Source organism: Podarcis cretensis, assembly GCF_951804945.1.
Source record: "Podarcis cretensis genome assembly, chromosome: 9".
In the NCBI taxonomy this organism is placed as follows: Eukaryota; Metazoa; Chordata; class Lepidosauria; order Squamata; family Lacertidae; genus Podarcis; species Podarcis cretensis.
In genome coordinates, this window is record NC_137178.1 from 73,392,108 (window position 1) to 73,419,424 (window position 27,317).

Here is a 27,317-nt window from a genome sequence, read left to right on the forward strand (position 1 = left end):
TCTGATTGGTCCTAGAACAATAGGATTCAGAATGCAGCAGTATGATTGCTCCTAGAACAATAGGATTCAGAATGCAGCAGTATGATTGGTCCTAGAACAATAGGATTCAGAATGCAGCAGTTTGATTGGTCCTAGAACAATAGGATCCAAAATGCAGCAGTCTGATTGGTCCTAGAACAATAGGATCCAAAATGCAGCAGTCTGATTTGTCCTAGAACAATAGGATTCAGAATGCAGCAGTATGATTGGTCCTAGAACAATAGGATTCAGAATGCAGCAGTCTGATTGGTCCTAGAACAATAGGATTCAGAATGCAGCAGTTTGATTGGTCCTGGAACAATAGGATTCAGAATGCAGCAGTCTGATTGGTCCTAGAACAATGCAGCAGTATGACTGGTCTGCAGGAGCCACCCAATCCAGCTCCAGGTGGAAGTGAATCCACAACCTGATTGGCCTACAGGAGAATTCCGGAATTAGCCAATTGTGCAGCCCATTGTGTAAATAATGTATATAAAGCAGATACTGTGGGGGAACTTCCATTCCTCCTCACCACTATGAGCTGAATAAAGAGCATGAAATCCACTCTTGACTCTGAGTATATTTCACCGAGGTTTCTTGTGGTTCTCTCTTGTTTGCACTGCAGCAGCAGCAGAAAATCTTCCCTTTGGCCTATTTGTATTCACTTGACTGTGTATTCGTGTTCAATATGTGCTCTTTCCTGACATTCTGGCGCCAGGTTAAACCTGTTTGTCCAGGGGTTCCCTCACTCTCTGATCGCTGTCTTTGTTTTTTTTCCTCGTTGTAAGGTTTGGTTAGTCTCTTCAGTTAATTTTAGGTATGTTTTATCTGCTCTGTTTCTTAGCTTGCTTTTAATTTAATCAATTTGTATCGCGCCCTGAGATTCTAAGATGAAAGGTGAGATAATAGTAAATAAATGAGTTGAGGCCAGAATACGTTTTTTTTAAATAGTATGAGAAAATATTTTAAGATGCTGGTCTTTATATTGCTCTGTATACATTTCTGCTCATTCCATAGCAATTCTCTTTGTTCTGGTTATAACCTGCCTTGGTTCCATCTCAAGTTGGAGAAAAGTGTGATAGGCATTGAAAAAAATATCCAATCCAAATAACTTTATTATGCTATCAATTGGCCAGGACAAATCTGAATAAAATAAATAAATACAAGCAAAAGGGATGCCGAGCCACAAATAATGGTCTCTATTGAGATCTCTGCATCTTCCTTAAAGTTCACTGCTATATTGTCCAGGGCCGTCTTTCTGATCTTTTTGGCCACCAAAGCAAAAAACAGCAACTTTATGAGTCACTGAAGTGTTTATATGACTAAGAAGCCATAGGACTTTCTTTGCCAGGGAGAGACATCTTTCCTATATGGATGGTAAAGTGAGAAACCGCCGCCTGGGTCCAATGTATAGTGGGCAATATAGCAAATAATACAAGATGTCTTCCATTTGCGGTTGCCCACATATACAGAGTCTGTTTTTGTATGGTATCCTGTTATATGGTCCATCTAGGAAGGTAGAGGGCATAGCTTGAAAAAGCAGCTCAGTAAAAGCGAATCTGAGTGAGGCTGGCTGGCGATTTGACAGGTAACTGGCTCTAAAATGGACCGTTTTTAGAAGGGAGAAAGAGAGAGAGCATTTAGAGGATTTGATCGTTTGCAGATCGCTTGAATGTTTATTCAAGCCAAAGAGTCCAGATCATTTTGTTGCTTCTTCAAATATTTCGTAAAAGGTTCCATTCATCTTTGAAATCACAGTTATCCTTATCCCATTCCCACCACCCTTCTGAGTAATACCCCTCCCCACCTTCTCACTATATAGAAGGGTCTGGTGACTTCTGTTTCAGTGTATCTGAAGAAGTGTGCATGCACACGAAAGCTCATACCTAGAACTAACTTAGCTGGTCTTTAAGATGCTACTGGAAGGAATTTTTTTCTTTTATTTTGCCTTGTCACGTAGTTTGTGTGCCAATTTTGCAATTCTGCATAGTCCATCAGGTTTCCTTGCCACAGTTATTTCGTCGGGATTTCCTCATTCTTCCATCCTTGTGCTATTAAGACTCTTGCTGCCGTTGTCGCATACATAAAAATATTTTTAAATTTCTTTGGCAGGTCTGACACCAATCCCTTAATTGGTGTTTGTGGACATAATCTCCTCTAGCTTGTGGAAATAATCAGAGTTCAAGTAACGACGGATGTTAGATTTCCACCATCGACTGTTTTCCAATTCTGCATAGCACAGGGCTGGCAAGCACTCGCATGGCCCGGAGGACAGCCTTTTCAGGTAATTAAATGTGGTACAGTCAGCTCTTGCAGTTCACGTTGGTCATCCGTGAGTAAAAGAGCGGCTGAAAAAATAATAATGGAGGTAACTTCTCACTCTGACATGATTCCCGTTTTAAAGGGTGGTGGCCTCAGAAGTTGCTTTCTAGCTCCAAAATGTTACATTTGAGAATGACCACTCACCTGCGTGGACGCGCGCAGCCCCTGGATGGAGCCCCTGGATGGAGCGGCTCCATCAGCACAGGCTTGGCTTCGCCTTCCCCCAGGTGGGATACCTGGAGGTCTCCGCCTACCTCAGTCAGTTGTCCAATCCCACCTGGGGGAAGCGTTGCCAAGGAGACCAGGCCAGGTAGGGGAGGGATTACCTGCCCACACATTAGAGGGAGGATCTTACCTGGGAATCCTCAGTTGGCTCCAGAGCTTCTCCCACCCTACCCACCGTCAGTTAAGTTTTATTTTGCAGGTTAACCTTTTCTTCACAGGTATGCGGGCACTGCTACGTCAAGGTCACTGTTGAAGAGCCGGAAAGGAATTCCCCTGCATTGGCAGGTTTTGCCTTTCCTGTAGCAAAACGTCACAACTTTGGCAGTATCAGGCCTTGGGTGGAATGCTTTAGTCTATCTTCCTGAATGGGGGGGGGGTTGCAGCGGTGGCCCACGCCCCCTTCCTCTTTGTAGCGGCGATATCAGGGTTCCCCATTAAAGGGGTTTCTGAGGGGAGGCTTTGTCCGTATGCCGAGAGGTCGTCATTGCACTCCCCTGTGACTGCGGCGTAACGGGGGTGGCTATCTCTGCTTGAACATATGTTCTGCAGAGCCGGCCCATCCCCCCCCCCACTGGATAACCCTGATGTTCCCCAGATCCCTGGCGGGGGACTGGGGAGGAATCATGCCCAATGCCTGAGCCAAGGTCTGTCCACATCTGAAATATAATAAAGTTGTGGCCAATTTAATCCCATAGCACGTTGTCGAGTCGTTATTCCACATGACAGGGGGGACTCTGCCTGTCCACACAATGCAATCCCATGCATATCGACCCACTGAATTCAATGGGCGGGACTTTCCCCCCCAGGGGAGGGTGCATAGGATGGCAGCCTCAACGTGTTAAACAGAGGCTTCTGGAAAACACATTCTCTCAGCTGGAACAGAGACACATGAAAACACTGAGCTGCCTTCTCCGTGGATCGCTGCCAGCTTTCTCTGGCATAAATCCCAGCACATGTCCCAGGGGTGGGATGTTTGCCAGAGGAAGAGGTTGCGGATTTGCTGAAGGATCTCTCTGTTGAAGGGAAATCTCAAGGGGCATCAGAAGGCTCAGCAAGCCGGGCAGGGGAAAGAGAAGGGATCTATGCATGCCAGCTCAGCCAATGCTTTCAGAAGAGCCTTTGCACAGCAGATGCTGCAGTCTGACTCCCTGGTTCCCCTTCAGACAGCCTTAAAGGAGGGGTGACCCACAAGCAAAGCAAGCTTGATTTCAGGGCACTAATGGAGTGGAATGTGATTCATATATTCATTCTGGGGGAAAAATATAAATAAAAATCAATAGCAACTCTGAGCACTTCAAGGAACCAAGAAGAGCTTCAAGATCTCTTGAATTACAGTATGGCACTGAACACACACACACACACACACACACACACACACACAATACATGTTCTTAAAACATATGTGAACCATAGGGAACTAAGTCATTCAATTTTTTTATTTAAAGCATTTTAACTTCTGCTGAGAAGGCTCCGTCAGTACTTAACCTGCACAATAGAATCAACCGATTAGAAGGACAGGGAAAGCAACAACAAAAACGCAGAATCATAGAATTGTAGAGTTGGAAAAGACCCTGAGGATCATCTGGCCCAACTCCCTGCCAGGCAGGAAGCTCAGCTAAAGCATCTATGACCAGGCATACGTAAACTTAGCCTCCAGATGTTTTGGGACTACAATTCCCATCATCCCTAGCTAACAGGACCAGTGGTCAGGGATGATGGGAGTTGTAGTCCCAAAACATCTGGAGGGCTGAGTTTGCCTATGCCTGATCTATGACAGATGGCCACCCAACCTCTGCTTAAAAAGTTCCAAGGAGTCCACAGCCTCCCGAGGGAGTTGGTTCCACTGTCAAACAGCTCTTACTGTTAGAAATTCCTTGTGATGTTTAGTCAGAATCTCCTTTCTTGTAATTTGAAGCCATTGGTTTGAATTCCACCCTCCAGAGCAGGAGAAAACAAGTTTGCTCCACCTTCCATGTGACAGCCCTTGAGATATTTGAAGATGGCGATCGTATCTCTTCTCAGTCTCCCCTTTACTATCCTAACTTAACCAGCTGCTTTAAGAATTCCTCATGAGGCTTGGTTTCCAAACCCTTGGTCATCTTGGATGCCCTCCTCTGTACACGTTCCAGTTTATCAATAGCCTTCTTAAATTCTGGCACCCAGAGCTGAACACAGTACTCCAGGTGTGGTCTGACCAAGGCAGAATAGACCAAGGTACTTTTATTTCCATTGCCCTGGACAATAGACCTCTGTTGATGCAGCTTAGAACAGCATTAGCTCCCCCCCCACTTGCTGCTATTGACTCATGATAAGCTTCTGGTCTACAAAGAACCCTAGCTCCTTTTCACATGTACTGCTTGCAAGCCGGGTGTCCCCCAACTAATATTTCCTGCCTAAGTGCAGAACCTTACATTTGTCCTGACTGAAATTCATTTTGTTATTTTGGGCCCAGTTTTCCAATCTGTTATAGGTTTCCCGCCTATGGGTATTGTCAGGGAACTGCCATCGGAGCCAAAGACGGAGGGAAGGCTCCAGAGGGATGCCGGAGAGGGTCCCAGTAGGGAGAGAGGCAGCCCATCTGGTGCGGAAGGAAATCAGCGTAGCACCAGTGGAGAAGGGGGGCAGATGGGGGAATCGGAGAGAAGGCTCCTGGACTCCTCACCGGAGACCAGCGGGGAGAGCACGGGTCCTCTGCTGCCCACACCCTCCCTGTGCAGAAGACTTCCGCGCAGGGAGAGTAGGAGGCGACTGGGCGTCAAAGAACTTCTTTGCTGGAAGAAGTTCAAGAAACGCCCACTGACGGATTCTGCCAGCGATCCGGACAGAAAGGGTTCACCCAGGTGACTCAGCCAGGTGTGGCGACGACTTACGCACGAGCAACCCCCTAGAACCATTACAGGTATGAAAGGGAAAGACCCAAGTTGCTCCTCATAGACTATTCTGGTGTACAGTGGTACCTTGGGTTAAGAACTTAATTCGTTCCGGAGGTCCATTCTTAACCTGAAACTGTTCTTAACCTGAGGTACCACTTTAGCTAATGGGGCCTCCCACTGCTGCCGCACAATTTCTGTTCTCATCCTGAAGCAAAGTTCTTAACCCGAGGTACTATTTCTGGGTTAGCGGAATCTGTAACCTGAAGCATCGGTAGCCTGAAGCATCTGTAACCCGAGGTACCATTGTGATATGTATGGTGGGAGCAGGCCCACCTTACCCATAGAGGCTAGTGGCGCGGGACGCCAGAGTGGCATGTTCTGAAGGGCACCAGGTGAGAACACTGAACGAGCGCACTGAGTGAGCGAGGGTGCATGCGCCGCTCCCACCGAGCACCGGCTCAGTTTTCTCCCTTTTAGTCTGCAGGTTCCTAATTCTGCGGGGTGACAGAAGGCTAAAAGGGAAAAAGCTGAGCCGACGCTTGGCGTAGGCCTGCTCGCTTGGTGTGCTGCCTGCGTGGCCACTGCGGCACGAAGCGACTAGCTGAGCCACGAGGCGCCACATCCAGCCTCCGCCTCTTCCCTGCTGGAGGAGCCACTCTCCAGCCACTGCCCACCTCCTCCAGCCCTAAGAAAAGGTCAACAAGTCTGGGAAAGGGGGCACCGGAGGGATCTTTGCACCATGGTGCCAGATATGATTAAGACGGCCCTTGGTGGGAGAGTGGATTAACAGCAAAATAATATTCAATAGGGACAGACCCTAAAAGACTGAAAGCATAAGATTTATCTGAAGCCACATTAAAAATGTGAGGGCTCTGGAGCTTGTTTCAAAAGATAAGTATAAAAGGTCTGAGGTGACTCAAAAAAGGCTTCACTTGACACCAAAAATCCCACAAAAAGGGGTTGTAGCACGACCATGGTTTTGTCGTGATGGGCTTCCCTCAGGAAGAAAAAATGGGCGATAAGCAATAAATAACATGAAATATTTGACCACCTTTACCATTACTTTAGCAAACAAGTATCCCTGTGGAAGCTCATTACTGCTCCATGAGCCAAAGCATATACCTAATTTTAATTTTGCTTCTTATCTGGTTATTCAGAATCAGTGTTTTAATTTTCTCCCTTAATTGATCCACTACTAATGCCAAGAAAAATTCACATGGACCCTTTCCCCTCTCGGTAAACCAGAAACAAAGTATTAAAGTTACTAAATATGTACAGTGTCAGAGTTGCAAGTCATGTGGTTTTAATTAAGTCTTAACTAATTCTCTTTATCTTGTCATAGAAATTACAGCCATCCAAGTTGTGTCACATTAAATATGGGGAAACAGCATTTTGACTTTGCTGGCCGAGGAACACAGTCATTGCGACCTGTCTTGCTAAATTAAACCAGAGAGACTGATCAACGGTGCATTTTGCCACGTTCTTTGACAGATTACATTAAAGATGAAGAAAAGTGCTAATGGGCCAACACATCACTGACGCAAACAAATTCAACAGGGACTGTGGCAGACCTTCTGGAAATGTTTGCCTTTGGCATTGATGACAACAAACAAAATGGCACATGGGCCGTACAGGAATTTAAAAGTGCCAATTCTGGTAGTGTAATCACAATTATGTCCTCAGATTGTGTCATAAGGGCCATGGGTTCAAAGCCTCCTTTCCCCCTTAGCTGGAGTCAACATGTATACCTCAAACGCATAGGGTAGTTTTATATAAATCAACCTTTTATACAGATTTTCTGTAATAAAGTTTTGATTTCATGCTGCTTCAGTTTCTTTTATATTGAGGTTCACATACAAAGGAAGAAAATAGGATCACGTGGTCCATTATCCTGAGAAGGCAAATAAATATTTTACCTTCTGTTCGGGATTTATGGACATGAATGCACGAGAACCTGTGCTGAAAAGGGAAATACACACTCACTTTCCTTTGTCAAAACTAGGGATGGAAGGACCTGCCAATTTTGGTTTTCTCATTTTTCCAGTCTTAAATTTAGCTCTCCACATTTTGCAGTAATTTGCGATTAAGAAAAATAACCATGAAAATTCTTCTGGATTTCAGCGCAATTTTCCCCAATAAACACAGTTTGGGCTAATATACACATTTTGTAAGGGATTTCCCCTAATGTAATGCATTTTTGTGTATTATTCTCACCCATACATGCATTTTTTGAAACATTGTTTGGAGAACTGCATTGCAAAATCAAATGAGTGTGACTTTCAAAGGTTAGCTGTGGTTAGCAAATGGTTTCAGAAACTGTGAATTCATTAGATTGCATAGAATGCATACTCAAACAAATAAGTATACTAAGATGGCCTGTTTTTGATTTGCTTATTCTAAGCATTATATATAAACTCTTCCTTAGGGAAGGCTGAATTGGCTTACATGCAGCTCCCACAGAGACACCTATGCAGGTAATTGAGGCTTGCTTTGTTGTACAGTGGTGCCTCGCAAGACGAAAAGAATCCGTTCCGCGATTCTCTTCGTCTAGTGGTTTTTTAGTCTTGCGAAGCAAGCCCATTGATGGCTTAGCAGATTAGCACTATTAGCGGTTTAGCGGCTTTTAGCGGCTTTTAGCGGCTTATCGGCTTAGCGGATAAGCGGCTTAGTGGCTTAGAAAAAGGGGGGGAGGGGAAAAAACCCGCAGGAACTCGCAAGACATTTTCGTCTTGCGAAGCAAGCCCATGGGAAATTCGTTTTGCGAAGCACCTCCAAAACAGAAAACTCTTTCGTCTAGCGAGTTTTCCGTCTTGCGAGGCATTCGTCTTGCGGGGCACCACTGTAATGGCATACCAGTGTTGAATGTTGTCAAGCCATCATTCTGAATATTATACAATGACAATTGTATACAATGGGCTACTGCCTGGAGCTAAGGTGTCAGGATGCTGTCAGCAGCTCCCAGCTGGTTGCCCAGGAAAGTATAAAGACAAGGAAACGTTTCTTACCGCCCTTTTTTATTTCAATCTTTACAGAGAGAGGCTATAGAACACAGCCTCTTGGATAATGGTGTTGTCCTGAGTGACTCTCTGTCAGGGAACTGACATCGGAGCCAGCAGTGGAGGCAGAGCTCCCAAGCAATGCCAGAGAAGGGACAAGCAGGAAGAGAGGGAACTCATCGGCTGGGGAAGGAAATCAGCGTAACACCAGGGATAAAGGGGGGCGGTTGGGGGAATCGGAGAGGGGTCTCCAGGACTCTTCGCTGGAGACCAGCGGGGAGAGCACAGGTCCTCCTCTGCCCACACCCACCCTGCGCAGAAGACTTCCGTGCAGGGAAAGTAGGCGTAGACTTGGCGTCAAAGAGCTTTTGTGCTGGAAGAAGTTTAAGAAACGCCCACTGACGGATTCTGCTAGCGACTGAACAGCCACGAAGTGAAGGGCTGTCCAGCCAGGAAAGGTTTAACCAGGCTAACTAGCCAGGCATGGTGGCAATTTATGCACGAGTAACCCCCATACATTCATTGCACTCTCCATCCCCCAGTCTCTCTCACTTCTTCATTCGTCATTCTTACCATCTCCTCTATGGATGGGATGAGACTCTTGAGAGTCCCGTGGACTGCAAGAAGATCAAACCTATCCCTTCTTAAGGAAATCAGCCCTGAGTGCTCACTGGAAGGACAGATCTTGAAGCTGAGGCTCCAATACTTTGGCCACCTCATGAGAAGAGAAGACTCCCTGGAAAAGACCCTGATGTTGGGAAAGATGGAGGGCACAAGGAGAAGGGGACGACAGAGGACGAGATGGTTGGATAGTGATCTCAAAGCTACCAGCATGAGTTTGACCAAACTGTGGGAGGCAGTGGAAGACAGGAGTGCCTGGCATGCTCTGGTCCGTGGGGCATGAAGAGGCGGACACGACTAAATAACTAAACAACAACAACAACAACATGGGTGCTGCTACGTGCCTTCTGTCTTTGAGCTCTTTGCTCTCCTACTTTTAAGGCTCACCGGGTTCAGGGTGATGGAGGGTTTGGAATGCTTTCTAATGACAACGTGTTGCTCTGGGTGTTGCTCTGGCTCTCCCATGATTGCCCAGTCCCCCCCCCTCATCTGCTTCTGAGCTGCTACCTCCCTCAAACCCCTGTTGTAAATCTATACTGTCTTCCTCTTCCTCCTCCCTGGAAGGGTCAGGATGGGGGAGGCGGTCTCCACCATTCTTCCTCTTCCCAGTCCCTGACATAAGGTGACATTGATTGAATTCCATCTTGGAAGAACTAACTATGCCAGTGGTTTTCAGAATGCCTACCTTTTCAGGGAGCCTTTTCCACAGGGACTCATCTGAAGAGGAACACCTGTACCTCTGCCCCAGAATCCCAGATCATTGCAGAGGGTTCTAGGACAGTTTACAGCACACATTCAATTCATGTGGAGCAACGGCCCAGCTAGTTGGACCACAGTGTTGTGCCATTAGAACGAAGAGTGAGATCTAGAACACACCCGTACATTAACTATAGCTTTTTATTACTTTGGAACCAGAAGGTTCAAAATGCTGGGCAAACTGTTTTCCCCTGAAGGTTGTTCAACCATTTCTATCCTTTAAAAAAATCAATCAATCAATAAACGGTAAACAACATGTAGTACATAGCTGACAGTGGAGCTCTATTCCAGTAGGGCCATCACCATCCATTTTGCCTCTCTCAAACTAATAAGACTTTTTCACAAATATCCATGCACAGCGAGAGATGCTGTTCTTTCTGAGGTTTTTTTTTATTGACTTAAGAAAATTATACAGACAGCAAACGAAGAAGTCTAAGTTAACATTGCCTTCTACCGATAGGAAATAATAATAATTATTACAATAATGAAAATACTAAAAATACATTTACTTCCCCTTTTAAACTTCTATTCTGGTTACAATATATTACTATTCTATAAGCATCTATTATATCCTTTGCTGTCCCATATATTATTTTATTCCCCAAATTCAACCTAACCCCCACTCTTCCCCACTGCTTCCCTTCACCTGTGTGAGATCTCCCCAACATAATATTTTTTTCTAGTTGCTGTAACAAAATAAAATAACATGAAAACTGATAAATTATAATTACTCCTTTTGTCCTTACAAGCTTAACAATTGCCTATTAAGAGCTCTGCTTTAACACCATATTTCTTCATGTATTCACCTATGCATTCCCATTCTGTATAGAATTTTTGATTGTTCTTTCTGAGTATATGGGCACCTTATCTAAGAACCCTGTGGTACCCTGAAATGTGATGAGAAATTACTCATCTATGCTGGTCAGAGCTAGTTAGACCATGCTGCTGGTTTCTGTCCGTCTACATATGTTGAAGCAACCATACCATGACTCCTGAGAAGTCCATTCAACAATAATAGTTTTTAAAAGCATCTAGCTCTTGACCAGCTCTGATGGGGCTGGGTGGGTGGCTGGGAACGCCACCCTCGAAAGTCTTGCTTACTCAGCTAGCTCCAGCATCTGTTCCAATCAGCAATTTGACGTTTAGCACCTGAGAATTTGCTCTCCCCTTCAACCGAGATTGCAAGCTCGACAGAATGTAGAAAGGCGTGAAGTTTCATAACTCCTTCTACCTAATGCAATAACCAGAGAAAATCTGGGTTATAGCTCCATCGTTAGTTGTAAAGCAGAAATAGTTTAAATGCTTTGCAGATTTTATTCTGATGATATACTGAAGGGCTCACAGAGCTTTTAAGCATATATTTCCATTCATTCATTCATTCATTCATTCATTCATACAGGAATGGTTGAAACACAGGCATCCTGTTTATTTGTAAACAGAACTGCAGAATATGCAGAACTGGCTTGGTTCACAGTGACTCTCACTGAATCTTGTGGTACAAAGTGAATATGCCACAACTTATGATGTGGTGGAGAATAGGCAGAGAATTCGTTCCTCGTGTGGGATAAATCTGATTTGCTTCACATTTAGAGATGAACCTACATCAGTCATACTTCCCAAAATTATGTGAATCGGGAAAATGGCCATCTTTCGGAATTTGCCCTTTTCTGAATTTTGCAATGCACTTCTCTAGCAAAGTATGTGTGTGTGATACGCAACCACTGTTGCTGCGAGATCAATCTTCCTGTCCTTCTTGCACGGTGGCACAAAAGTGTGCATTTTTTCTCCCCTTCCTCCTCACCTCACCCTCACTCCAGATGCTTCAAGTACTTGTTTGGTTGTTGTTGTTTTTTGAATATTTTTTGAATTTTATAACAAATAATGATACAAATCTCATTCATCATATTATTTACAATTATTCTCCCTCCCCTCCTCTGGACTTCCCTCAACTCCCCCTCTGCTGAGTTATTTAGTTTTATTTTTCGTATCCTGCTTTTCCTACACAAAAGTAAAATCCCTTATCATTTCTCTGAAATATCTGTTACTCAAATGAAATTGTGAAAGTTTATTCAAACCCTGCCAGTGAATCCAGTCCATTCTGTTGTTTCTGCAAATAAACTGTAAATGGTTCCCAGACTCTTTTGAAGTCCTTTTTGTCCTTCTCTCATAGTTTATCAGTTAGCTTAGCCAATTCTGCATAGTTCATCAGCTTTTCTTGCCATTGTTCCTTTGATGGTATTTCTTCTGTCTTCCAATATTGTGCAATCAAGATTCTTGCCACTGTTGTAGCATATATAAATAATGTCCATTTTTCTTTTGGTAGATCCTGATTTCAGATACCTAACAAAAAGGCTTCAGGGTGTTTAACAAAATTCATTTTAAACATTTTCTTCAATTTATTGTGTATCATTTCCCAATATTCTTAAGGCATTTGCATTCCCACCACATATGATAAAATGTTCCTTCCTTTTCCTTACATCTCCAACACCTGTTATTTTCTTTCCTAAACATCTTTGTCATTTTCACTGGTGTGATATACCATTTATACATCATTTTCAGATGCTTCAAGTACTTGGGTCACATAAAATGTAGTAATTTCCAATGCGGCTATTGTGGTAAAGTGATTTTTTGATATATTATTTTGCAGTTGCTAATACTCCTGCCAAAGGCAAAAGGGACTCTTGGTACTCCTCTGCCCATCTGCCTATAATTCTGGACACTTGCAGAACCTTTTGGAATTTAAGTAGCCTCTTATGAAAAGTCCTCCCAGTTGTGAACGCTGCAATCATTTGCAAACACTTGAAGAATTTTGAGGAAGAACCATCTGAGGAAGATCTTTGAAACAGGACTTTATCCGAAAGCCGGTCTGTTCTCAGTTGCTGAGAGTATTCTTCAATATATTCTTTGTGCTATACAGAATCACAGAATCGTGGTTCTTTGCAAATCTTGCTGGAATTTTTAACTTTGCTATTGCATCACTATTTGGTCTACTTCTTTGTATTGTCAATACATGGTTTTTCCAGCGGTGTGCCTTTCGGCATGTTTTTGTGGTTGTTATGTAGAACTGTGCCCTTGTATGCGATTTTCAGTACAGAAACATAGCTGTCTTTCCTGCCTTAAAGGATTATTTGTGGAAGTTGGGGGTGTATTGTGCTTATTCACCAAGCCTTACACATGAGGTTTTGGGTTTTGTCTCAGCACCTTTTCAGCTCTACCTTAATGAAAAAAACGAATGTGCTCTTTGTGGGAATACATTTGAAGACAGTCTGGAAATGAAAGAAGATATGAAATTACAAAATGATGCCTCCTTGCATACATTGCCAAATTTTTTGGACACTTCCACATTTGCATTTTCCACCATTGCACATGTAACCAGCCACCACCTGGAAAAATTAAATACCAGCTATTGTCGCAGGCAGCTACTTTTTGTTGTTGTTTAGTTGTTTAGTCGTGTCCGACTCTTCGTGACCCCATGGACCAGAGCATGCCAGGCACTCCTGTCTTCCACTGCCTCCCACAGTTTGGTCAAACTCATGCTGGTAGCTTCGAGAACACTGTCCAACCATCTCGTCCTCTGTTGTCCCCTTCTCCTTGTGCCCTCCATCTTTCCCAACATTAGGGTCTTTTCCAGGGAGTCTTCTCTTCTCATGAGGTGGGCAAAGTATTGGAGCCTCAGCTTCACAATCTGTCCTTCCAGTGAGCACTCAGGGCCGATTTCCTTAAGAATGGATCAGTTTGATCTTCTTGCAGTCCATGGGACTCTCAAGAGTCTCCTCCAGCACCATAATTCAAAAGCATCATTTCTTCGGCGATCAGCCTTCTTTATGGTCCAGCTCTCACTTCCATACATCACTACTGGGAAAACCATAGCTTTTACTATACGGACCTTTGTTGGCAAGGTGATGTCTCTGCTTTTTAAGATGCTGTCTAGGTTTGCCATCGCCTTTCTTCCAAGGAGCAGGCGTCTTTTAATTTCGTGACTGCTGTCACCATCTGCAGTGATCATGGAGCCCAAGAAAGTAAAATCTCTTAGGAACCTATAACTAACAAAGACTATTAAAGACTATTAAGTTAGTGGTCAGAAACGATGCAAAAGGAAGATTAGGCAAAATTGTTGACTCTTTGTCTTGAAAAGGAAGCTTAATGAGCAAGCAGCTTTTCAATCATGAAGTAAAATTTGGAAGCTCCTTCAAACACACCCTTATAGACTGAACAAAAATAACCTTGCCCCTGCCACATCTGCCTCTTCCCCAGAAGCAGAGCCATTCCAGTCACAGTGCAAAATGAAATCCTCCTCTAGTCCTACAGCTGTAATGATCCATAGCATTTTTTAAAAAAAAACATGCAAGAAGACTGACAAGGGGGTACCCTGCACCTGAAACTCCCTCACAATTATACCACGTTATTCTGTTCTACATAAAAAGTAGAGACATCACCTTGCCAACAAAGGTCCGTATAGTCAAAGCTATGGTTTTCCCAGTGGTGATGTATGGAAATGAGAGCTGGACCATAAAGAAGGCTGATCGCCAAAGAATTGATGCTTTTGAATTATGGTGCTGGAGAAGACTCTTGAGAGTCCCATGGACTGCAAGAAGATCAAACCTATCCATTCTGAAGGAAATCGGCCCTGAGTGCTCACTGGAAGGACAGATCGTGAAGCTGAGACTCCAATACTTTGGCCCCCTCATGAGAAGAGAAGACTCCCTGGAAAAGACCCTGGTGTTGGGAAAGAGAAGGGGACGACAGAGGACGAGATGGTTGGACAGTGTCCTCGAAGCTACCAGCATGAGTTTGACCAAACTGTGGGAGGCAGTGGAAGACAGAAGTGCCTGGCGTGCTCTGGTCCATGGGGTCACGAAGAGTCGGACACGACTAAATGACTAAACAACAACATTCTGTTCCATGCAGAGATCAGCACTTTCGTGTGTTTTATTGAGAACTGAAAATTCGGGAAAGGAATCAGAAGTATGTCTGAGGCAGCTGGACCACCACAGACTGCACCCTACAGTTATGTCCCAGGTTTGGCATGGATGGGGACATGGAATATGCCTTTGGGCATAGTTCTAAGAATCCAGACTTAAGCTTAAAAATATCTGCTTTTATCAAGAGATCAAGATATCTTTATCACAAAGGCGTGGCAGGCTTGGGGAACCATTGACTCTCCAGATGTTGCAGAACTACAACTCCCATCAGCCTCAGCAAACATAGCCAATAGGCATGGATTATGGGAATTGTAGTCCAGGAACATCTGGAAGGCCAGAGGTTCCCATACCTGCTTTATGTTGTGAGCTTTGGAAGAAGGCTGGTGACAAAAGGAACGAAGACTCATACAGTGGTACCTTGGTTTGCATATGTCTTGGTTTGCATACATTTTGGATTACAAACATATCAAACCCGGAAGTGCGTGTCCCGGTTTGCAACCTTTTTTTGGCTTACAACCCATTGTTTGGGATTACGAACAAATTTTTTGGGAGGCCCCATTGGAGAAAGTGTGCCTTAGGTTACAACCTGTTTTGGTTTACAAATGGACCTCTGGAACGGATTATGGTTGTAAACCAAGATATCACTGTACTAAATAAAGAGGTGCAATTAGAGTGGGATGATTGTTGCATCTTCTCAGGTGCAAAACAGGCATCATGTAATGCATTGAATGACAATGGAGTCCAACACACTGGATCTGGGCTGAGCTAACTTGAGCTTCAATCCCCTCACAGCCTTGAAACTTATTGGGCGTTGTGGCGATCACACAAGGTCTCTGGACGCTTAACGGTCTATTGATCCCTGTGCCACCACTGTGCTCGCTTCCCCGCTGCCACCAACCCATTACTCTCAGGTACACACTGAGTCCAGACAGTTGTTTAAATGGAACCAAATAAACAAGTTTATTTTATAAGTATTAACAAGTTTATGGTTTCTCAGATAATATTCCTGTCAGTATCTTAACTTTAGTTTCTTTACCGGCCTATACCTTCCTAATACCTTCTGACTGATTTTCTCAACTGTTTGACTGACTCCTCTTAACAGATTCTCTCCCTCTCTCACATCAGACTAGCCCAACCCACACACTTATCCTCTCTCCTTCCCTTCTCTAACTCCAGACAGACTTCTTAACAACTCCAACTCCTCCCCTTGGAGGAGTGCATGCACACGAAAGCTCATACCAAGAACTAACTTAGTTGGTCTTTAAGGTGCTACTGGAAGGAATTTTTTTATTTTGTTTTTCCTCCCCTTGGGTTCCTATTGGTTAGTCATTTTACACTTAGTTAACCCTTTCCTTATGACCCAGTATGATGTCACACACCTAGGAGGGCAAACGCCACAGGCATCTTTGAGACTAAGTTACTGCACAGTTGTGTGAGGATAAAACAGGAAGAAACCCATTTATGTTACCCTGGTCTACCATAACCACAGCCAAGTAATAGTAATAATAAAGTAATAATAAAAAAGTAAGGTTGCAAGCCCACACAGGTCTCATTGGGCTTCCACCCAGGTAAATGGGCACAGGATTGTAGGGTTAAAAAATATCGAATATTTTTGTTTCTGTTTACTAAGATCCTCATCAAAGACCCTATTGGGTGTCCCAGATTCCCCAGAAGTACACTGAGTTTGGACCAGGGAGAAAGCCTGTTCAATGGTTGTGGCCAGGCTCTGGAACTCACAGAGGAGACACATCTTACCCCTTCCAAATTTCTGCTAAATGGCTGGACCCTTCTTTTTGGGTGGGGTGGGCTTTTGTGCTACAAATGGTTTTTAAGCCCCTGTACTTGTTTCTGACCACTAGAAAATGCCCGTATTTAAAATAGCTGCTTTAAAGGTGGATGTGGGCGTTCTGATACTTTTAGTAATTTATTTTTGTTTTAACTTATTGTAAGATGCCTTGAAGTTTTCTGTTTTTTTAAGAAATGAAGGACATGTTGTTAAACAAATGGATGTGTTTTCAAGGCAGTAGAAGAAATGTTCTATATTGTGGAGCCATTAATTCTTTTTGGAAATTCGACTCGGGAAGCCGATTCTGTTTTTCGTTATAAAAAGAGGGAAGGATATTTCTGCTGCTTAATGTGTAGTACATACATTTACTGTTCCTGGGAACTGATTACAGGAGAACAAGAAGACCTGTCTAAAATTAATGGCAAGATTAATGGCCAATTTTACGTATTTAGTTTTTCAGATTGCGGCCAATTTGCGTTGAAATGCAGTAGAATAATTTCATTTAAAAACAAATCCGTCTGGTCAGTATGACTCTAACTTTTCAGTTTGCCATGAAGTGACATTGTGTTGGGCACCAGTCATGCAAAGCTCCTTCATTGCTTTGCGATTTATTTATCCAACATTAGTTTGAGAATATATTGTGCTGTAAACGATGAAAGAAAGGATTGAGTAATTAAGTAATGGGAGGATGAGATTGAGTAAACTGGACAGTGCAAGTTGCTTGACAAAGAGGCAAAGCATCTAGATGCTAAGGCTCTGTGCTTCATTCACTCTGCTGTCCTGGCCAAGCCCTGCTTTGAATTCTGAAGTCCCCAGAAACAAGCAGAGAATTCCTAGACCATCTCTTGTTTATTGCTGCTACACTTTCCTTTAGTGGATATTTTATTTTGAAGGAATTAGGAGGAGGAAAGGCGTGATTAGCTACTAAGAAGAAATAATATTTGCAGTGATAACAATCCCCTTCAGGTGTCTCTGTCTGCCTTCATAATTATCCCTAGTCAAGGAGAATTAACTGGAAGACTGGGGACTGGGGTAGAATTGTCAACAGTGTCCCTGCTTATTTCCCCCCCTAAGAAACTCTTTGTATGTAGTAAACTAGCACATCAGGAAGAATGTTTCTGTGTAGTCCAATTCTTTCTTACATGCAGAATTCTTTATTACATGCAAAGAGGTTGGTTTTTGTTGTCATTTGAGGAGCATCCCACAATTTGAGGGACCTTTGGGACCGCCTCTCCTGGTAAGTTCCACGGAGGACCTTACAGTATTCAAACAAAAACATCTTGGTGGTCCTGGGCCACAGGGAGGTTAGGCTGGCCTCAACCAGAGCCAGGGCTTTTTCAGCTGTGGCCCCGATCTGGTGGAACGCTCTGGCACAAGAGACTAGGGCCCTGCGGGACTTGACATCTTTCCACAGGGCCTGCAAGACGGAGCTGTTCCACCAGGCCTTTGGCCAAGGCACAGTCTGACCCCCTCCTTCGGTAATCCTCATAGAACTCCAGCCCAATGTTTGCCATTAATTTGTTTCTGAATTAATTTTAGAATGAATTGATTTTAGAATGCTGTGTTACTTTTATTGTTGTTAGCTGCTCTTTGGCTGGGGAGGGCGGGATATAAATAAATTATTATTATTATTATTATTATTATTATTATTATTATTATCTACTTCCACTGGCGTGCTTTTGAATTGCTAGGTTGGCAGGAGCTGGGATAGAGCAACGGGAGCTCACCCCGTCACGGGGATTTGAACCACTGACTTTGTGATCAGCAAGCCCAAGAGGCTCAGCGGTTTAGACCACAGCGCCACCCGCATCCCCCTGTATAGTATATAAACTGGGCAGTTAGATTGTTGAAGCTAAAGATCAAAGGGAAACCAAAACTGTTACAAAACAAATCTGAATTGCTCTTCTGGTCCATCCCCTGTGCAGCAAAGTCCTTTAAGCAAAGAAAGGCGCCCACAATTCAACAAATGGAACGGAGGGAACAAAACGACTGAAGTCCAAACCAATATATGGCACAAGCCAATCACTGTAAGAGCTGCCAATGGCCCAATTACTCAGGGTAGATTGAATGAATCTGCTTTAGCAAAATTTCAAAGGGAAACCCTAAAGTGCTGGCAGCATGATGAATGAGACAATAAACTGGGCTATCTCAAGCCTGAAAATGAATGAAGTAATCTTGGCAGAAATTGATCAAAGCCCAAAGATAGAGGAACAAAGGAAAACAACCCACTAAAGAGATCGTAGGGATTTGCAATATAATTAATATTTTTGTTTCGGACATTTCTGCGCCATCCTTCAAGACTGAAAGACCAAAGCCTTTTTGTAAGGTGGCTTACAGCAATAAAATGTATAATCACATTTATAATCAATTAGTACATGTTCCTTTTTATGAGATCCTGACAACAAATCTAAACCATAACGGACAGGCCCTGCCACAGGGCAGAGTGAGGTGACTTGCTTCAGACAACACCATAAAAAGGGGTGTGTGTGTGTGTTTGCCAATGAAGGCAGAAAGCGTTATCTGAACAGCAACGTTAAGAGATGCTAAAGTGTTGACCTATGGTGGTGATGTCGTTTGAGTTGGGTTTCAGGGACCAATATGTTTGTATCCAGCCCTGATACCAATTTCAAATTTGTCTGATACGTCACAGCTTTCCCCAAAGAACCTTATTTGAGGAAATTCAGGCACTTCCTTCTTTGAGATCCCCAGCCTTTTCATGGAACTAAAATTCCCAGGGTTCATGAGTCAAAACAGGTTGAAACTGGTTTAAATTTCTAGCTTCTCTGCGGTGACTAATCACCCCTTCCCTGCTGTTCAGTTCGGAAGAACTGATCGCATGGATGAGGTAGCCAAGTCGTAGGATAGTCACCTGAACCTACTGGGTAAATAATTTCAAACGTTATTGTGGGAAGAAGGATCAGTCATCAGAGGTCAGCTATTTGGGATGGAATAACCATCAGTGGCGTAGCGTGGGTTGTCAGCACCCGGGGCAAGGCAAGTAATTTGCGCCCCCTAACCCATGGATTTGCGCCCCCTAACCCGTGGATTTGCGCCCCCTAACCCTAACCCCAGATGTTGCGCCCGGTGCGGCCGGCCCCCCCTGCACCCCCACGCTACGCCACTGATAACCATGGCAAGCTTATGCTTCAGTCCTAAATTATTTCGCTGTTGCCTGCTTCAGAGAGCTGAGCTGCTGTGTTAACACACCCACATGAATGCACAATCCAGCAGCTCACTTTTGCTAGTCAGTGGCGTAGCGTGGGGGGTGCAGGGGGGGGCCCGGACACACCGGGCACAACATCTGGGGGTTAGGGTTAGGGGGCGCAAATCCACGGGTTAGGGGGCGCAAATTAGTTGCCTTGCCCCGGGTGCTGACAACCCACGCTACGCCACTGTTGCTAGTATAGAACTTCCAGAAATTGTTGCTGGAGGCAGGAGAGGAATGAAACACCCATTCACACCCCAATATTCCTGTGCACCTGGAAACACAAAGGTAAGCCATCGTTTGGTACAGGAACCCCTCCTGGGCAGGTTTTGCCTGCCTATTGCTATGTTGCAGCACTATATGCAATGGCAGCTGAGGCACAGAGTCATAGAATTGGAGAGTGGGAAGGTACCGCGAAGGTCATCTAGTCCAACCCCTTGCAATGCAGGAATGTTCCATGTTTCCGAACGAAGGTTATGTCTAAACAGGAGTACAGCAGAGAGGTCAAGGCTGTGCCCCCATCGGACCCAAACAGGGAGATCAATAGTAAAGCATTGATTATTACAGTATTATTATTATTATTATTATTTTATTGTTGTTATTATTTTATATATCACTCCTTAACCAAAGATCTCAGGGTGGTGTGCAACATTAAAAATAATAATATAATATAAAAAGTCATACCTCGGATTACAGGCGCCTCAGGTTGTGCGATTTTGGGTTGCGCACCATGCCGAACCTGGAAGTACCGGAACAGGTTACTTCCAGGTTTCAACGTTGGGCATGCAAGCGTTTTCTCATCCTGGAGAAGAGTGACTAGTGGGGTGCCACAGGGTTCTGTCTTGGGCCCCGTCTTATTCAACATCTTTATCAACGACTTGGATGATGGACTCAAGGGCATCCTGATCAAATTTGCAGATGACACCAAACTGGGAGGGGTGGCTAACACCCCAGAGGACAGGATCACACTTTAAAACGACCTTGACAGATTAGAGAACTGGGCCAAAACAAACAAGATGAATTTTAACAGGGAGAAATGTAAAGTATTGCACTTGGGCAAAAAAAATGAGAGGCACAAATACAAGATGGGTGCCACCTGGCCTGAGAGCAGTACATGTGAAAAGGATCTAGGAGTCTTGGTTGACCACAAACTTGACATGAGCCAACAGTGTGACGTGGCAGCTAAAAAAGCCAATGCAATTCTGGGCTGCATCAATAGGAGTATAGCATCTAGATCAAGGGAAGTAATAGTGCCACTGCATTCTGCTCTGGTCAGACCTCACCTGGAGTACTGTGTCCAGTTCTGGGCACCACAGTTCAAGAAGGACACTGACAAACTGGAATGTGTCCAGAGGAGGGCAACCAAAATGGTCAAAGGCCTGGAAACGATGCCTTATGAAGAACGGCTAAGGGAGCTGGGCATGTTTAGCCTGGAGAAGAGGAGGTTAAGGGGTGATATGATAGCCATGTTCAAATATATAAAAGGATGTCACATAGAGGAGGGAGAAAGGTTGTTTTCTGCTGCTCCAGAGAAGCGGACACGGACCAATGGTTCCAAACTACAAGAAAAAAGATACCACCTAAACATTAGGAAGAACTTCCTGACAGTAAGAGCTGTTCGACAGTGGAATTTGCTGCCAAGGAGTGTGGTGGAGTCTCCTTCTTTGGAGGTCTTTAAGCAGAGGCTTGACAACCATATGTCAGGAATGCTCTGATGGTGTTTCCTGCTTGGCAGGGGGTTGGACTCGATGGCCCTTGTGGTCTCTTCCAGCTCTATGATTCTATGATTCTATGCACAGAAGCACTAAATTGCACCTTGCACCTTGCGCATGCGCAGAAGCGCCAAATTGCGACCCACACATGTGAACATGCGGTGCTGCGGGTTGCGAATGCTGTGGGTTGCGAATGTGCTTCCCGCATGGATCATGTTCGCAACCCGAGCGTCCACTGTACATAGCAAAATAAAAATAAAACAATCGAAAGAAAAATCATAATAAGTCCCCCCCCCCACACACTTTTAAAAGGCCATAGATTGTTTTACGCCTGGTGCGTAAAGGCATGCGATGATGGTGTCAGGTGAGCCTCTCTGGGGAGAGCATTCCACAAATGGGGAGCCACCACAGAAAAGGCCCATTCTCATGTTGTCATTCTCCAAACCTCTCAGGGAAAGACGACACAGAGAAGGGCTTCAGACGACAAGCGCAGGGTCATCGTATGGGGAGAGGCGGTCCTCAAGGTATTGAGGTCCTGAGTTGTGTACGGATTTGGGTTGGCAACATGATGGGAGTAGCATAGAAGAGAATCATAGAACTGTAGAGTTAGAAGGGACCTCAGAGGTCATTCCTGCAATGCAGGAATCTTTTGCCCAATGTGGGGTTCGAACCCATGACCGACTGAGCTCTCCTAGCTTAGCTATCCCAGCAGTCCAGCAACATTTGGAGGGCCAAAGGTTCCCATCTTGGGGACACCATGTTGGTTACCCCTGAGTGATGAATCTTTTATCCTCCATGTGTTATGGAACTGGAACCTCCCATCATGCCATACTATTTATTGGCCATCCTAGCTGGGGCTGATGGGAACTGGAGTCCAGCTGATGGGAACTGGAGTCCAGCAACAACTGGAACACTACAGATACCCGACCCTAACCTCAGCTAGGATGTACATCATAGAAGTAGGCATGTTTTCTCAGCTCAATGAAAAAAACAAACTGGAATTGCAATTGACCTGATGAAACCGGTGGCAATAGCTTCAACTATCTGTTCAAGAAGAGAAAGTGCAGAAGCTGGGTTTAGTTATCTAATGCCCCTGCCGTCTGTTAATTAGGCAGTTGGAATTATCAGCAGAGGCCAGACTGGGGCTACACCAGACCCTCCAAGTGTCCCTATTTTCCAGGGACAGTCCTGGATTTACAGAAGCCATCCCGGTTTCTGATTTAATCCCGGAATGTCCCACTTTTCCTTAGGACGTCCCTATTTTATCCTAAAATAGGACATCTCTATTTCCTTAGGTTGTCCCTATTTTCATTGGAGAACTGTTGCAGGGTGTGAAGTTAGGCAACCACCAAACCAAGGAAATAACTAACTATACAACTTTTAGAAGACAGCTGAAGGCAGCCCTGTATGTGGAAGTTTTTTAATGTTTAATGTTTACTATATTTTTATATATGCTGAAAGCTGCCCAGGGTGGCTAGGCAACCCAGTCAGATGAGCGGGTTATAAATAATAAAATTATTATTATTAAAAGTCTTCTTCTTCTTCTTCTTCTTCTTCAAGGGACCCCTGACCATTAGGTTCAGTCGCAGACGACTCTGCGGTTGTGGCGCTCATCTCGCTTTATTGGCCGAGGGAGCCACCGTTTGTCCACAGACAGTTTTTCTGGGTCATGTGGCCAGCATGACTAAGCCGCTTCTGGTGAACCAGAGCAGCACAAGGAAATGCTGTTTACCTTCCCGTCGGAGCGGTACCTATTTATCTACTTGCACTTTGATGTGCTTTCGAACTGTTAGGTTGGCAGGAGCTGGGACAGAGCAACAGGAGCTCACCCCGTCGCGGGGATTTGAACTGCCGACCTTCTGATCGGCAAGCCCTAGGCTCTGTGGTTTAGACCACAGCGCCAACGCGCCCCTTTTTATTATTATTCTTTTTTATATATATAAAAATTTATTAGATTTTCCACAATAATAACAAAAACCACAAAGCAGAATGACACACAAAAACAGAAAAAAAGAAAAATACATCAATGAACAAAAGAAGAAAAAAGGAACAATGAACAGATAAACAATAACAACAAACTTAATTCTTTACAAATCCAACCTTTTAAACATCTTGGTTGACTTCCTCTAGTCCCTCCCTTCTGAGTTTCCTTGTAGTTGAAAGTAACAGCTTTCCATTATCATTATTAAACTAAAATAATTTCCAATTATAGTCCATCTTATTCACATTTCTTAATATTCCAAATCCCATTTATTTAATTATAACTGTCAGGGAACTGCCATCAGGGCTGGAGGGAGAGAGCGGGCTCCGGAGGGGTCCCAGAGAGCGTCCCGGGATGGGGAGAGGCAGCCCATCTTCTGGGGAAGAGAATCAGCGTAGCACCAGTGGAGAAGGGGGGCAGATGGGGGAATCGGCGAGGCAGTCCCATGACTCCTTGCTGGGGACCAGCGGGGATAGTAAGGGTCCTCCGCTGCCTACACCCTCCTTGCGCAGAAGGCTTCCGCGCAGGGAGAGTAGGAGGAGACTAGGCGTCAAAGAGCTTCTTTGCTGGAAGAAGTTCAAGAAACGCCCACTGACGGATTCTGCCAGCGATTGAGACAGCCACGGGTGAGTGGCTGTCCGGACAGAAAAGGTTCACTCAGGCAACCCAGCCAGGTGTTGCACCGGTTTACACACGAGCAACCCCTAGAACCATTACAATAAGCTAGTTTAATCCTAGGCCTATTTGTTTCTTTCAAGTAATTTCTAATTTTTAATATTACAATATTTATTCAAATAGTCCTTAAATTTCCCCCAGTCCTCTTGAAACTCCTCTTCTTTCTGGTCGTGGATTCTTCCAGTCAGGTCAGCTAGCTCCGAAAAGTCCATCATCTTCATCTGCCAATCTTCCACTGTTGGTATTTCTTGTGTTTTCCAATTTTTAGCAAGTAATATTCGGGCGGCTGTTGTGGCATACAAATTTATTATTATTATTCTTGGGACACCCCTATTTTCATCGGAGAAATGTTGGAGGCTATGCTGCGCCAGTATAGAGTGCTGGTTTTAAGGCTTCTGTTGTGGGTTCGAGTCCCACATGGGACAAATGGACTAGATAACCCTTGGGGATCCCTTCCAACTCAACATTTCTTTGATTCTATGATTTTATGATGGGTCATACCCTGGAACAAGACAGACATAAAGCTATAAACACGGGGGAAACGGTGCCAACCCAAATCTGTGCACCTACAGATCATCTTTTGTGTTTCAAACCAACAGAGAAAAGTACTCCGTCGTTTGATATGGGGTCGCTGAAACACTACAGAAGGTTCTTTTAGAAGTTCTCTTCTCTTGCTCACCGCAGGTGCAGAGAGTTGATAATTAAAGACACAACCAGGTGAGACAGCACGGAAGGGGCCTTTCATTTCATTCTCTCCTTTATGGCAGGAAATCAAAGGTCAAGCTGTTTTTTTCTGGGATTCTGAGCTGACGGATGCCTAGCTGCGTAGCAGCAAAAAAAATATACGGGTAGATGTTGGCTGGCTTTACTTCAGAACATGCTTTTAAGCTTTAGAAAGTAAGTCCTCACTCTCTTGGTGAAATAGGAATCTATCAAAGACTTTGTCCTTCCATGTCTGGATATATATTGAAACGGAAACTTAGGAAGTTGTGTGTGTGTGTGTGTGTGTGTACACACACACACACACACACACACACACACACACGAGTTTTATAGTGTGGGTTTATAAATGTTTTCTGCCAGAATATATTTGGAAAATTTAAGGCAAATCCTTTTGCTCTTCATTCTTTTTGCATGTTTGCATTTTTAACAGCAACGTTGCAAAGTTTCCGAGCACAATTCAAAGTGTTGGTGCTGACCTTTAAAGCCCTAAATTTAAAGCCTTGGCCCAGTGTACCTGAAGGGGTGTCTCCACCCCCGTTGTTCAGCCTGGACACTGAGGTCCTCCTCCCAGGTTCTTCTTCTGGTCCCCTCATTGTGAGAAACGACGTTACAGGGAACCAGGCAGAGGGCCTTTTCAGTAGTGGCTCCATCCCTGTGGAACACCCTCCCATCAGATGTCAAAAAGATACACAACTTTTAGAAGACATCTGAAGGCATCCCTGTATCGGAATGTTTTTTAAGGACTGATGTTTTTATTATATTTTTAGATATGTTGTAAGCCTGATGGGTGTAAGTTTAAAAATTAAAAAAGAATAGTAAGTTTAAAAATCATCATCATCGTCATCATCTTTCTGGGTGTCCCATTATCATATTATAAAGTAGTTGTGTTTTGTGTTATAAGTCAAGCACTGCTAGAAGTTGATTCTTCCCCCAATGTTTCCCAATGTATTTCTTATTTTTTTATAAAATCAGCGTGGCACAAGCAAATTTTTATTCAGAAACTGTGGCCCAGAGGAAAATGTTTGAGAACCACTGCTTTTAAAGGAGTGGAAACAATTGGCATGGAGTTGGCTTCCATCTTAGCACTTATTATTGCTTTTGAATAACAAAGCTCAGTCTATTGATCAGAACAGTAAGTTTAAAAATAGTACATTTAAAAAAAATACAGAATAGTACATTAAAAAACAACAACTGAAGTGTGTCTAGTTACAACTGCTCTGTCGATAAAAACTCCAACAAATCTTTTATAAAAGCAGGAATTTTAAAAGAAATACATATTTTTAATAGCCACATTTCACTTCACTTTCATTGCATACATTGAAGTCATTCTAAATAAGGTTCCAACTTCTTTCAATGGTTCCTTTCATGTGCATTTAACAGCAGCTTAGCATGGATAAATGCAGACAGTGGGTAAAATCTAGCAGATTTCACTTCTTCGTATCAGTTCAAGTTATGAAGACATGGGCAGATGTCCAACAGCAGTCCTAGTAACCTAAGTCCATTGATTTCATGAGACTTAGTTGAGCCTCGCCAACGGAAACCCGAGTTAAATCTTACAAATCTGTTCTTAGGTGTATTAAAAAGGCTTCCAGTCTTGCCAGGGCCATCTTTAAACAGGGGTGCAAGGGGTGCATGGCACCTGGGTGCTGAATTCCGGGGGGCGCTGGGTGCCGAAGCCGCCTAATCTCTTAACTATCTACCTCAGGGATGTCCAACCGGTCGACCGCGAATGGGTCATTTCGGTTCTCTTTTGCGGAAGAGCTGCAGAATCAATGTATCTGGCGGCACCTCGTAGTGTTGTCTTTCATTTTCGCATAATCGCAAAAATGGAAGATGGAGTTATTGCTGCAGCCTTCCCCTCCCCCCCCATGTGGTGTAGTGGTTAAGAGCGGTAGACTCGTAATCTGGTGAACTGGGTTTGCGTCTCCGCTCCTCCACATGCAGCTGCTGGGTGACCTTGGGCTAGTCACACTTCTCTGAAGTCTCTCAGCCCCACTTACCTCACAGAGTGTTTGTTGTGGGGGAGGAAGGAAAAGGAGAATGTTAGCTGCTTTGAGACTCCTTAAAAAAGTGATAAAGTGGGATATCAAATCCAAACTACTACTACTCTTCTTCTTCTTCTTCTTCTTCTTCTTCTTCTTCTTCTTCTTCTTCTTCTTCTTCCATGTCAGTGGTCCTCGCTGTTCCCATCCTTAAAAGCTCAACAACTTTGACATGACCCCCCCAAAAAATTGGGGGGGGGGGGCGCTGGGCGGATTTTTGCACACAGACGGTGCATATTCTAAAGATGGCCCTGGATTAAAAAATGATGGATATCCAGTCTAGAAGATTTGAGGTGAATAAACCAACCTGCTACCATTGACACCTTTTCTCCAGCAGAACCTGTAAGCATTTAACAGCTTATGACAACCAGAAACTGAAAGGCCACAGCTTTCCCTGATCATCAGAGTTGGCTTAAGACCTTTAGAGGTCTAAGCACTGAAAAGATTATAGTGCCCCAAT